Source organism: Xenopus laevis, chromosome 1S (assembly GCF_017654675.1).
Source record: "Xenopus laevis strain J_2021 chromosome 1S, Xenopus_laevis_v10.1, whole genome shotgun sequence".
NCBI lineage: Eukaryota > Metazoa > Chordata > Amphibia > Anura > Pipidae > Xenopus > Xenopus laevis.
This window is the reverse complement of record NC_054372.1, coordinates 6,714,421-6,727,882: the sequence shown is the minus strand read 5'-3', so window position 1 is coordinate 6,727,882 and position 13,462 is coordinate 6,714,421. Positions and strand designations below refer to the sequence as shown.

Here is a 13,462-nt window from a genome sequence, read left to right as displayed (position 1 = left end):
GCACAAGGCACTTGCTCCATCTTATCCTTTTGAACGTCCGGTTCAACAACAGGCTCCGCCATCAGCTTCTCAGACTCGGCTGGCTCCAACATCATCGAGGCCAAGCTGAAATTGGCGGCGGTACTATCCCTCAGATCAGGACGTCTCGCCATAACTCTTGCGACAGCTCCTCGAGTTGGTCTGGGACGCCCAAAATTAAGAACGGGTTGGTCCCAGGGGTAGGCACTTTAACTTTAGTGTCAGCATCCATCTTCTGGGTCCTCAGTAAGCTGAAAGGGAGATCGGTATGTTGGTGCATGCACATTTGGAGCAATTTGCCGGTTTTCAACAACTGCGCGTGCACCGAAATTAACAAAGATTGACGATCTCCCAGTCAGCTTACCGAAGACCCAGAAGATGGATGGCGTGAAGTCCACTGCCAGAATCTGCAACGAGGGGTAAGTTAAGTACTGTATAAAGTATGGGGCATATACCCCGGGGGGCAGTTAGCCTGGGGGACCCAATTAGGCGTCTATAACACTGGGGATTTGCCTGCCAATATTATTAGGGGTGGCTTTTTTACCAGATCCCTACAACTGTTTAAAGTATTTTAATGAATGTATCTCTAGGTGAAGAACGTGTGTGTGTCTGTAAATCAGTCACCTTAGAGGTCATTAAATTATATTAGGGGCATTAAAGTATATTAGGGGCATGAGATTAATATTCTGTAACCTTTGGCCTTGTACATCACTGTCTATTGCAGCTATAATATATGGAATATTCATGCATGAATAAGGTCATTTCCCTAATGATATCCATGACAGCCTGATGATAATACTAATTATAGCGATATATTTGCCCTTTAAGCATAGGGAAAGTCCATTCACTGATTAATTCATGTATATACTGATATATAAAATGAGTAGATTATTGATTTACTGATATATGTGTATAATATAATAGAGATAAAGGTACAAAGAAAGTTATATTGTGCAGCAATTATTAGATATTTTCCACTGTCAGTGGGACATGGGAGTTCATGTAGTTCAACAACTACACTCTAACTATACATGTGCCTTGCAGGCTCCTCCCTCTCCGTCTCAGTGTAAGAAGGTCCTCCAATGAGAATCCAGCCTGCTCTGTGCACCCCACCTTCCCCCGTTACACGTGGAGGCATAAAACAAATGTTTGTACCACCAAATACCTATTAGGCCCTACTATATGTCTATGACGTGGCACTGAATAGCAAGATTCCTATTGGACACTTCTCTTGCATATGTAAGACAGATAGATGGAGCACAGGTTGCACATGATTGGTTTAATTTAGCCCCATCCCCAAGCTCCCAGCATTGCCTGAGCTCCTTTTTCTCTAAATCCAGCTCTATGGGGGGGGGGGGGTGCTGGGAGTAGAAGTTCTGCAGAGACAGCAGCACTGCAGCTGAACATTGTTTCCATATACACTTTTTGTCTTCTGGGTTCATTTTTGAAACCATCGTCTGCATTCTCTTTGCTGCCCCCTGTTGCCAGAGAAATGCAATGAGACGACAAGCTGTCAGTCATCTGTGTACCACTATATGGAAAACATCAACTGCCGGTTATTAAAGGGTAAATGAAGCCTCCCATCTATAAAGTATTTTAATGAATGTATCTCTCGGTGAAGAACATGTGTGTGGCTGTAGTCAGTCAGTGTGTTGTTCATTTCTATGTTTGGGATAGTTCTTCCTCTGGGCAGCACCTTCACAGTAAGTTAAAGGAGAACTAAAGCCTAACTAAAGGTAAAGTAGGTAGAAATGTTGTACATGATGTTTTGTGCTTCTGTACCAGCCCAAGGCAACCACAGCCCTTTAGCAGTAAAGATCTGTGTCTCCAAAGATGCCCCAGTAGCTCCCCATCTTCTTTTCTGCTGATTCACTGCACATGCTCTGTGCTGCTGTCACTTACTGAGCTTAGGGACCCACTCACAATATACAGTACACATAGAATAGAAATGTCACAATATAAGGCTGATTAGTAATTAATACACATAATTACTACATGGCAGCACAGAAACCAGTGCAATTAGCATCAGAATTGAATAATCAGCAAACCTGTAGCATCAGCTTATATTACAGCCAGGGAAGCTCATTTTCTGCTGGATAATTAGTGACGAGCCCTAAGCTTAGCTTCTCAACAGCCAATCAGAGCCCACTGAGCATGTGAGTGTCACAGACACTTTCCAAGATGGTGACCCCCTGTGACAAGTTTGAAGTCCTGGATCATTGCTGCTATTGACAAGCTCAAACTTTAGCCTCGTGCAATAAGTTCACTATATAAAATAGGACATTTTTAGCCACATTAATTTTTAGGGTTTAGTAACCCTACAACTCACAGGCTGTAAAGTACTGAATATATATATATATGTATGTAATACACAAAAAAAACATGAATATCTTGTGTTTGGGATAGTTCTTCCTCTGGGCAGCACCTTCACAGTAAGTTAAAGGAGAACTAAAGCCTAACTAAAGGTAAAGTAGGTAGAAATGTTGTACATGATGTTTTGTGCTTCTGTACCAGCCCAAGGCAACCACAGCCCTTTAGCAGTAAAGATCTGTGTCTCCAAAGATGCCCCAGTAGCTCCCCATCTTCTTTTCTGCTGATTCACTGCACATGCTCTGTGCTGCTGTCACTTACTGAGCTTAGGGACCTGGATCATCATTGCTGCTATTGACAAGCTCAAAATTTAGCCTCATGCAATATGTTCACTATATAAAATATGCCATTTTTAGCCTCATTCACTTTTAGGGTTTAGTTCTCCTTTAAGGTATATGGTTACGGGCTACAAGTTGACACTATTCAACATTGGACCCGATGTTCCTGATTGTCTATCCAATGGCCGAACTTTGACCTTCAATATCAGTACAAAGCTGCCTGTGTGAGTCCACCTGTATAAACTTTTGGAAAGTCCTCAGTCTTGAACCTGTTCCTCCTGTGCTGAGCTTGGCCTCTATTATGTTGTTTCTGCTTTAAGATTTACTGTTGCTATGAGCTCTCAGACCACTATTACTGACTGGACTGAGGGTCCCTGTCTGAGGTTTGTGGGGCGCAGGTTAGGGTTCCTCCTTAGTTTCCACCATGCAGAATGCCAGTTTACTTACTGGGATGAAGTGGCAACTCTCACCAATTCTAGGTGACTGGCAGGACCAAAGGGGCCCCAGCGGAGACATAGGGGCCACAGGAGTAAAGACCTAGGAGCAGGGGTCGGGCAAGTGTGGCTAAGATGTGCCCAGATCCAAAACTGGCATCTCTGACTGCCATGAGCAGAGTGGCCAAGGGAACAAGACCAATAAACTGGCAGCAACCACTGACATTAGTGGGGCTTTAAAGAAGTGCTTGAATTGGAGTGAAAACGGTGTACGGATGCTCTGTGTGGTGAGCGTAGGGCGGTGTGCTAAAACAAGCCCCTCCCACAAACATAAGCCACACCCATTTTTATAAAAAAAGCCTTCAGAGGCCGAGGTCTCTGAGGAAGTGTCAGGCATGAAATGTGTCAGACACTGTCTTTTGTAAATCGGATATGGAAATAATGATTGTTGTTTTATACATGTGATCATAAATTAAGCGTTTCTTGAAAAGAATCCCGGAGTGCGCTGTTGTAATGGTTGGTGTGAGCTGGCAACATTCTTCTTAGTGACGGACTCAGGGCGGCGGCACCCGGTCACTACTCCGACTTGTTAAGACTTGTATCAATTGTATATCGCATGTATATCGCATGGAGGACGTGCAGAGCAGGATTATTCCAAATTTTGAGCGCAGGGTCAAGGATGGGAAGCACCAGACCATTTGTTGTTAATGGTGAGCTCTAATACATCTTCTAGGCAAAAGGAGCCCCCCTATAAGATATATTGGATGTAACTGTCAGTGAATATCTGACACCCAACTGCTGCATGAAGAGAGAATGAAGAGAAACAGATGCTGAGAGAGGAATAGTGAAGATAAACTTGATTATTTCAGAAACCATTCAGAATTTGTAATGGATTGTATTTAGAAAGTTTCTTATTTCAGTGGGATGAAGATAATATTCAATTCTCATTTTTGCGATAGTTCCCTTTTAAACCAGACAAGTAGAGGAGGTTGGGGTATCAGTATAATCCACACTGTAATATAAAAAAACATAAGATTTCAGACGAGACTCTCCAGCCAAAAGTGGGGAAAGTGTCAAGAGGTTTCCATTAGCCGAGAATCAATGTTCTGGAGACCTTCATGTCTTGTATAAGTTATGGCAACGAGCAGAGATCACACAAGAGAAGCAACATGACCCGGCACATTACTGAAAAGTATAATCTGTACTGAATCCTCTCAGTGACTGCACTGGTGCTGCTGGCTATCCGATGACCCGGCTTGGTTTCTTAGCAACTCCAAAATATACGGTTTATGCAGTTGGGGGGCTTACCCCATTTATTGCTTCACCAAAAGGATCAACGTTTCGGGGGGCACACCCTCCCTTCATCAGGATACAAACTGTATGTGCACATGCCATATAAATAATATGAGATCCTTGTTAATAAAGAAGAACTAAAGAAGTAGGTAGAAATGTTGTACATGATGTTTTGTGCTTCTGTACCAGCCCAAGGCAACCACAGCCCTTTAGCAGTAAAGATCTGTGTCTCCAAAGATGCCCCAGTAGCTCCCCATCTTCTTTTCTGCTGATTCACTGCACATGCTCTGTGCTGCTGTCACTTACTGAGCTTAGGGACCCACTCACAATATACAGTACACATAGAATAGAAATGTCACAATATAAGGCTGATTAGTAATTAATACACATAATTACTACATGGCAGCACAGAAACCAGTGCAATTAGCATCAGAATTGAATAATCAGCAAACCTGTAGCATCAGCTTATATTACAGCCAGGGAAGCTCATTTTCTGCTGGATAATTAGTGACGAGCCCTAAGCTTAGCTTCTCAACAGCCAATCAGAGCCCACTGAGCATGTGAGTGTCACAGACACTTTCCAAGATGGTGACCCCCTGTGACAAGTTTGAAGTCCTGGATCATTGCTGCTATTGACAAGCTCAAACTTTAGCCTCGTGCAATAAGTTCACTATATAATATATGCCATTTTAGCAACATTCATTTTTAGGTTTTAGTTCTCCTTTAAAATGAGAGGCATATTGGATTTGGTGGCTAAAGACGTTTTAATGAGAATTTTAGCCTCATGTTTGTTTTTTTTAATGACCCCAAAACAACATTTCTCTTGCACCCTGACATTCTCCCTTTTCTTTCACAGATAAGAAATGCTGGAGGGACCACAAACACTTAACATAAAGTTAGCAATCCCTCCGGCAGTGAGCAATACATATATGGGACCTGTTATCCAGAATGCGCGGGACCTATGTTTCTGGACAGGGCCGCCATTAGAAATCACGGGGCCCCGTACAACATTTTTGGGGCCCCCTGGGCCCCGCCCACACTGACGACCAAGCTCCACCCCATATCCCGCCCACTCCACATCGCAGTTAAAAGACCACACAGACATCAGCTCTAAAAAAGTAAACCCCCCCCCCACACAAGTTGTAAAAAGCTATTGATGGTCAGGGCCCCCTTATAAAAAATGTTGTTATTTTTTTTTTTTAAAAACATTGGTCGCAAGTTAAAAACAAATTGGGGTCCCAAAAAGAATTTGAAAAAAATATATTTTTTTTTTAAAAAAAAAACATTGGCGGCAGGGGCCCCCTTATCAGTTAAAAACAAATTGGGACCCCAAAAAAAATGTAAAAAATTTTTTTTTTTTTAAAAAAAAAAACTGGTGGCAAAAGTTAAAAAAAATTGGGGCTGCCAAAAAAAAAAAAATTATTTTTTTTTTTTAAAAAAACCTGTAATTTAAAAAAACAAACAAAAAAACAATGGTGGCAAGGGGCCTCTTTCGAGTTAAAAAAAAAAAAATGTTTTAAAAAAAAGATTGGTGGCAGGGGCCTATAGAATATTAAAATAATACATTGGTGGCCAGGGGATTAAAAAAAAAAACACACACAAACTGGTGTTCAGTAGAATTGAACTCATGGCTTCAGTACTTCAACTTCGCCTCCTTTCGTGACTTCGGGTCTTTTCACAGCTTCAGGACTTCGGCTTTTTCCGTGACTTCGGGTCTTTTCGGCGCATCGGCTTCGGCACTTCCGCATTCGGCAAAGCAAGAGGCAAGACGTACGGCTCGGGCGCTCGTAAGGGGGGCCCGGATCTTCAAAAAATGCAGCGCTGCCGGGCCCCCCTTCATGCCCGGGCCCGGTACGCTTGTCCCCCCCTGATGGCGGCCCTGTTTCTGGATAACGGATCTTTCTATAACTTGGATCTATATACCTTAAGTCTACTAGAAAACCACGTAAACATTAAGGGGCAGATTTATTAAGCGTCAAATTGAAATTCTAATTATTTTTCTGGTCAAAACTCTCGAATTCGAATTGTGAACTATCCAAGATTTATCAAACCTTTATCCTATTTCCGACTATTCACCACCTTAAACCTGCCGAGTTCATGTATAAGTCAACGGGAGGGGTCCAGTGACCAATTTGAAGATGTTTTTTAGCCTTCCTAACATTCAAGGTTTTTTTCTGAGAAAAAAAACTCGATTCCAGTTTAGTTGAATTCGAATCAAATTCGATTCTAGTTTTCGGGTCGGTAATATTCGTTCAAGTTTTAGATATTCGATTTTTCTCTTAACCTCCCAGTCGAATTTTCGAGTATATTTGAATTTATTAGAAATAAAAACATGAATTCGAAATTCGACATTTGATAAATGGGACTCCCTGTAAACCCAATAAGGATTAATTATATCTTAGTTGGGATCAAGTAAAAGTTAGTTTTATTATTACACAGAAAAAGGAAATCATTTTTAAAAATCTGGATTATTTAATTATAATGGAGTCTATGGTAGACACTTATTCTGTAATTCTGAGCATGCTGGATAATGGGTTTCCAGAAAACGGATCCCATACCTGTATTGATTCGTACAGTAACGTTTGTTTATGGGGAACTGTGGTTTTCTCACTCATTCAGGTTCGGATTCGTATTGAACAGGAATGGTTTCAACACAATGTGGACTAATTGGACAATTAAGGACTAAGAAACTATGGGTATAGGGGGAGGGGCACATGGCTTTAAATGGTGTTGCTCATTTGCCATGATGATTGGACGATGATTAAAGGGTTTGTTCTTCTTTAAATGAACTCTTAGTATGATGTAGATAATGATATTCCGAGGCAATTTGCATTTGGCTTTCATTTTATTATTTTGTTTTTTTTTTATGATTCAGCAGCTCTACAGTTTGTAATTTCAGCCATCTAGTTGCTAGGGTCCCAATTGCCGTAGCAACCATGTATTGATTTGAATAAGAGACTGGAATATAAACAGGAGAGGTCTGAATAGAAAGATGAGGAATAAAAAGTAGCAATAACAATACATTTGTAGCCTTACAGAGCATTTGTTTTTTTAGATGGGGTCAGTGACTCCAATTTGAATGCTGGAAAGAGTCAGAAGGCACATAATTCAAAAAATATAAAGAAGAATATTGAAGGCCAATAGAATATTTGCTTAGAATTAGTCATTCTATAACATACTAAATTTAACCACCCCTATAAACCATGTGGAAAACAATCAATGCCTTAAAGAGCTCAAAAGTCAAATGTTAACAGAGCCAAATGCAATATAAACACCAATAAAATGTATTTATCGTTTTTCTAATGTCTTAATTCTTTTTAAATATACGAGTGCCGCACAGTTCTTGTAGATCACTTTGTCTGGATTTCTGCTTTAAAGGAACAGTTCAGTATAAAAATAAAAACTGGGTAAATAAATAGGCTGTGCAAAATACAAAATGTATCTAATATAGTTATTTATCCAAAAATGTAATGTACAAAGGCTGGAGTGACTGGATGTGTAACATAATAGCCAGAACACTACTTCCTGCTTTGCAGCTCTCTTGCTTTCCACTGATTGGTTACCAGGCAGTAATCAGACACTTGAGGGGGGGTCACATGGGTCATAACTGTTGCTTTTGAATCTGAGCTCAATGTTGAGGATCAATTGCAAACTCACTGAACAGTTATGTCCAATGTGGGCCCCCTTAGAGGCACATTTATCAAGGAACCAAATTTCAAATTCGAAATTCGACTAGTTGAAATTTATTAACAAAATCCAATTTTTTAAACTCAAATTAATTTAAACCTCCCAAAAAACTCAAATTAAAATCGATTCTAATTCTAAAAACTTGATTCAAATTCTAAAAACTTCATTCGAATTTAAAGAAACTCGATTCGAGTTTTTTTTTCTCCATAAAAAAAAACCTCAAAACGTCAGGAAGGCTACAAGCACCACCAAATTGATCCCTGGACCTTTTCCATTAACTTATACAGTAATTCAGCAGGTTTTAGGTGTTGAATTTGAGTTCTTAAAGGGTCAGAGTATGATAAATCTGGAAATTCAAATTAAAAATGGAATCGAGTTTGGATAGTTCACAATCAAATTTGAGAGTTTTGACCAAAAAAAAAAATTACAATTTTCCTTCGACCGTTGATAAAGCTGAGCCTTATAGTCACTGACTAACTCAGAGTTAGAGAGCTGAAAAGCAGGAAGTAGTGTTCTGGCTATTATGTTACACATCCACTCACTCCAGCCTTTATACATTACATTTTTGCCTAACTAACTATATTAGATACATTTTTTTATTTTATACAGCCTATTTATTTATCCAGTTTTTATTTTTATACTGAACTTTTCCTTTAACCAACCAAAGACTGAACGTTCAATATGTGAACTACTAATAGCGGATGTTTTTCTTTTCTTTACTCTCACCTGTAATAAATAAAGTAGCCACTGATGGGCCACTTGTTCTCCGCATGAATCACTGCAATTACAGCGTCGTGATTTAGCACCGGCTAAAATGCTCTTTTCATGTCATCGGTAGGAACTTGTTCTGTGATTGTCGTGAGTCACCCGCTGCTCCACGAGACGCTGAAAAGCATTTACGTAAGGGACGGACGCATGGAAATAACAAAGGAAATGACAGTTTTAATACAAATGATTGGGGTCAGGCAAAATGTCTTCATTTTATTTCTTGTAGTCGCACAGCTCCAGGCAACATACCTGCAAGAGTGCAACGCAGAAGTAAAGCCGAAGTGAAACCTAATGAAACATAACATATCAGTCCATCAAGATACGAGCTACCCATATCCACCATTTCTTTCATCATGTCTCTCTACATGCAGGATTTGTGCAAAAGGCAGTTATTTTGTTAGATTGTGTTTGTACTGGAATCAGTTATTTGAGTGAGCTCTAATACATCTGCTAGGAAAGGAGCCCCCCTATAAGATATATTGGATCTAACTGTCAGTGAATATCTGACACCCAACTGCTGCATGAAGAGAGAATGAAGAGAAACAGATGCTGAGAGAGGAATAGTGAAGATAAACTTGATTATTTTAGAAACAGTACAGAATATTTAATTGATTGTATTTAGAACGTTTCTTATTTCAGTATGATGAAGCTTATATTAAATTCTCATTTTCGCAATAGTTCCCCTCTAAAGACCGGCAGGGTTGAAATGATACAAGAGCAAGGATCCCTGGCATTGCAAGATGGGCCAAACATTCTGTAAATTAGATTTTTAACCCGGGGCCCTCCAGCACTTTCTCAATTATAACTCACAAGTGGAGCTCAAGTATTTGTTCCAAAACACACAAGAGTCACACCTAGCTTTGGCACAGGACAAAGATAAGTGTTGTTTTACCTGTGATATTTCATTGCTCTTGCGCCACCTAGTGTTTGGAAATTAAACTGAACCGCAAGCAGCTCTCACCATTTATTCTTTTATTATTATTATTAACATGTATTTATATAGCGCCAACATATTGCGTAGCACTGTAAAGTAAATGTGATTATACAACTACATCACATGAATTATATACATAGAATATATGGAGTAACAAACATCACAATCAATACAGATACAAAAAGGTGAGGAAGGCCCTATGCATAGGCATACAGTCTAAAGGGAAGCGAGTAATACACAAGGTGTGGGAGTGGGCAAGATCGAATTAAGTGGGTGAGAAATGTGGTACTGTATGTGGTGTTGTGTTTGGTAGTTAAGCAGAGTGAGGGGAGGCTTCTAGAAAGAAGTGCGTTTTCAGAGATTTTTTGAAAGCAGAAAGGTTGGGAGAAAGTGGGACAGACTGTGGGAGAGCGTTCCAGAGGAGGGGTGCAGCCCTTGCAAAGTCTTGAATGCGAGCATGTGAGGATGAGAGAAGAGTTGAGTAGCAGGTCAGTAGAGGAGCGTAGTAAGCGGTTGGGTGAGTATATAGAGATGAGTTCAGAGATGTAGGGTGGGGCAGAGTTATGAAGTGCTTTGAAAGTCAGCGTCATTAATTTGAATTTGATTCTGAAAGGTAACGGAAGCCAGTGCAGGGATTAACAGAATGGCGAGGCAGAGGAGGAGCGGTTGCTGAGGTGTATGAGCCTCGCAGCAGTGTTCATTATGGACTGGAGAGGTGACAGTCTCTGGAGTCCAAAAACAAAACACCAATGGCAGTACGGATGCAGTTGAACCAGTGTGAACCAAAAAATTGCAAAGTTTCGAATCCTTTGTCAAACCTTGTATGGACCTGAAACTGGTTCAACTGCATCACTAGTGCCATTGGTGTTTTGTTTTTGGATACTTGGCAGTTTTTGGGCCATACACCTAGAGGCACCTGAGAGCAAACAGGTATATATACTGTTAGTAGCACTGCACTCTGTACGACATTTATTTTTATGACACCAACAATGCCAAAGTCTCTATTGACAGAAAACGCATTCCATAAACACTGGGTAAATTGCAAGCCGGATACAAAAGAAGTGAGAGGGCCCTGCTCAAATAATCATTTTGTTATTTCTTTGAAAAGTTAATATTGACTGAAAACTTGACTTTGTGCCAAGTATAATCCCTTGTTGCAATTCATTACACTTGGTGTAGCTCCTCCCAACGTCTTTCAATACATAGCGCTATTGCCTGGGGAGGTGGTTTGGCAATTTCCATCCACATGCTGCTACTTGTGTGTTCTATTTATAGCTTTAAAGGGGAACTCAACACAAACATAACTTTAGCTTTTTGAAAAGTAAACATAATTTCAAGCAACTTTGCAATGTACATCAATTAAAAAATATGCAGACTTTTCATAATTTTTAATGGTTTCTGACAGTTCCCTAAGCCCAGCCCCCTGCTCTCCTGTTGATCTGTCTGACTACTTTTCTGAGCTGTCTGACTACTGTTACTTTGTATCAACAACAGCAAACAAGAAACGGATCCGCACACACGCTATGATCAGCAGTTGGGGGGACACCCCTCTTTATTATATCACCTCGTGATCAACGTTTCGGGGGGATAAACCTCCCTTCATCAGGATGAAGGGAGGTCCTGATGAAGGGAGGTTTATCCCCCCGAAACGTTGATCACGAGGTGATATAATAAAGAGGGGTGTCCCCCCAACTGCTGATCATAGCGTGTGTGCGGATCCGTTTCTTGTTTGCTGTTGCTAAGGGACCTGGCCGGGGTCAACGGAGAAACCAGCACCACCAACGCAGTGAGAGGAAAGGCGAGTGTGCGGTAGGAACATATATTATAGACTTTGTATCAACAGCCATCTGTCCTCAGCCTGCATCCTCTAAACCCCACAATTCCCTGCACATGTGATATCAATTAGGAACAGAACATCCCAGTGCAATGCATTGTGGGTTATGTAGTTCCTGCATGTTGTCTGTAAGCTGTGGAGAAGTTGTTACTATTTGTAACATCAGTTTTTAGTCCCTCCTTCCCTGCCAGGGTTTCAAGTGATGCAGAAAGAGAAGGACTGCTGGAATTCAGCATAGAAAATGCCATTTATTGATACTTTCTGTTTAGGGGTTTCTGTGTTACGTGGGCCTCAATCAAATTTTGGTTTGGAAGCCGGAGTTCCAGTTTAAAGGAGAATTCAACCCGTAATAAAAAAAAAACCCTCCCTCCCTCCTCCCACTCAGCCTACCTGCCCCCTGGGCAAATGCCCCTAATTTTTTACTCACCCCTCCGTGCAGATTCTGGCCTCGGAGTTGACGGCAGCCATCTTCTTTCTTCTGTCTTTTTCGGCGCACGCACAGTTGGAGTAAATGTCCAGTCCCGAACCACTGCACATGCGCCGAAAGTCACATCATTTCAAACATTTTTGTGGCTTTCAGCGCATGCGCAGTTGTTTGGCACCACAAATTACTTCAACTACGCATGCGCCAAAAATGCCATCAATAAACGATTACCGGAGAAGAAGATGGCTGCCGTGAACTCCGAGGCCAGAATCTGCACGGAGGGGTGAGTAAAAAATTAAGGGCATTTGCCAGGGGGCACAGGTTTTTTTTAAACTACGGGTTGAATTGTCCTTTAAATATATGTTGCCATACCTCATTCTGTCAGGGTGGAGGATGGTCTGAAATAATGATGCATTGTTTAATGCAACAAGTAGATCAACATTACCATAACATGTCCAGTGAATACTAAATTAAATAGAAGACATCATTATCTACTGGCCTAATCCATTGGACCGGGACCCTCCAACTCCTTTTGAGCCAAAAAGACTCACTCATTGTAGCTATAGCATGTCTGTCCCCTTGAAAGGTAGATCACAGCTGCAGCAAGCTTACGCCTACCCATCATCCTTGAGGTTAAAGTGATACCGACACTAAAAAATGATTATTCAAAATATGAAGGTGCTACTTGCATTATCACTATATTGTGCTCACTGAAATATACATCATTAAATCAATTTGAACAACATTCAAGGCTTTTGGGTTAATCAAATAAAAATGTGATTATTAAACACACAGTAAAATGTAGGTATAACATTTCCAGGGTTACAGTTGCTTTATAAAGAGATCATACATACAGCGTTTAGATATCTCTTTCCTGAGAAACCGGTACTTTCATAGTAAGTGCAATAAAATGGACGTTCCAGCGTCGGGTTTGGTCTATTCCTGCAATCAGGCAATGTGGAAAGGAATGAGTTAACATTGATTATTCCGGTACATGAGGGACAGTGGCAGTAGGATCTGAATCAAGAATAAAGGATTTAAGAAACAAATGTGCAAAAGGCAAAAAAAAATACAGTAATAAACTGTATGAAAAGAAATCACATCTCACTCAATGTCCAGGAAGTGATCAGATACGAATACCGTAATCCCACTGGATTTGTAACCAAGAAAAAAACCCAAATCTGCCAATTAGTTAAAGGAGAACTAAAGCCTAACTAAAGAAGTAGGTAGAAATGTTGTACGTGATGTTTTGTGCTTCTGTACCAGCCCAAGGCAACCACAGCCCTTTAGCAGTAAAGATCTGTGTCTCCAAAGATGCCCCAGTAGCTCCCCATCTTCTTTTCTGCTGATTCACTGCACATGCTCTGTGCTGCTGTCACTTACTGAGCTTAGGGAGCCACTCACAATATACAGTACACATAG

The 13,462-nt window shown here is 40.7% G+C and overlaps 1 long non-coding RNA gene across 1 annotated transcript; it reads right to left on the bottom strand.

Annotated features, from left to right (window-relative positions):
• Window positions 1–8,696: 8,696 nt before the first annotated feature.
• LOC121399262 lies at window positions 8,697–13,304 on the bottom strand. Its single transcript, XR_005964861.1, has 3 exons — window positions 12,895–13,304; window positions 9,098–9,136; window positions 8,697–8,965 (listed from the first exon to the last, which is right to left on the bottom strand). It is a non-coding gene; the product is annotated as an uncharacterized LOC121399262 (long non-coding RNA).
• Window positions 13,305–13,462: the final 158 nt, after the last annotated feature.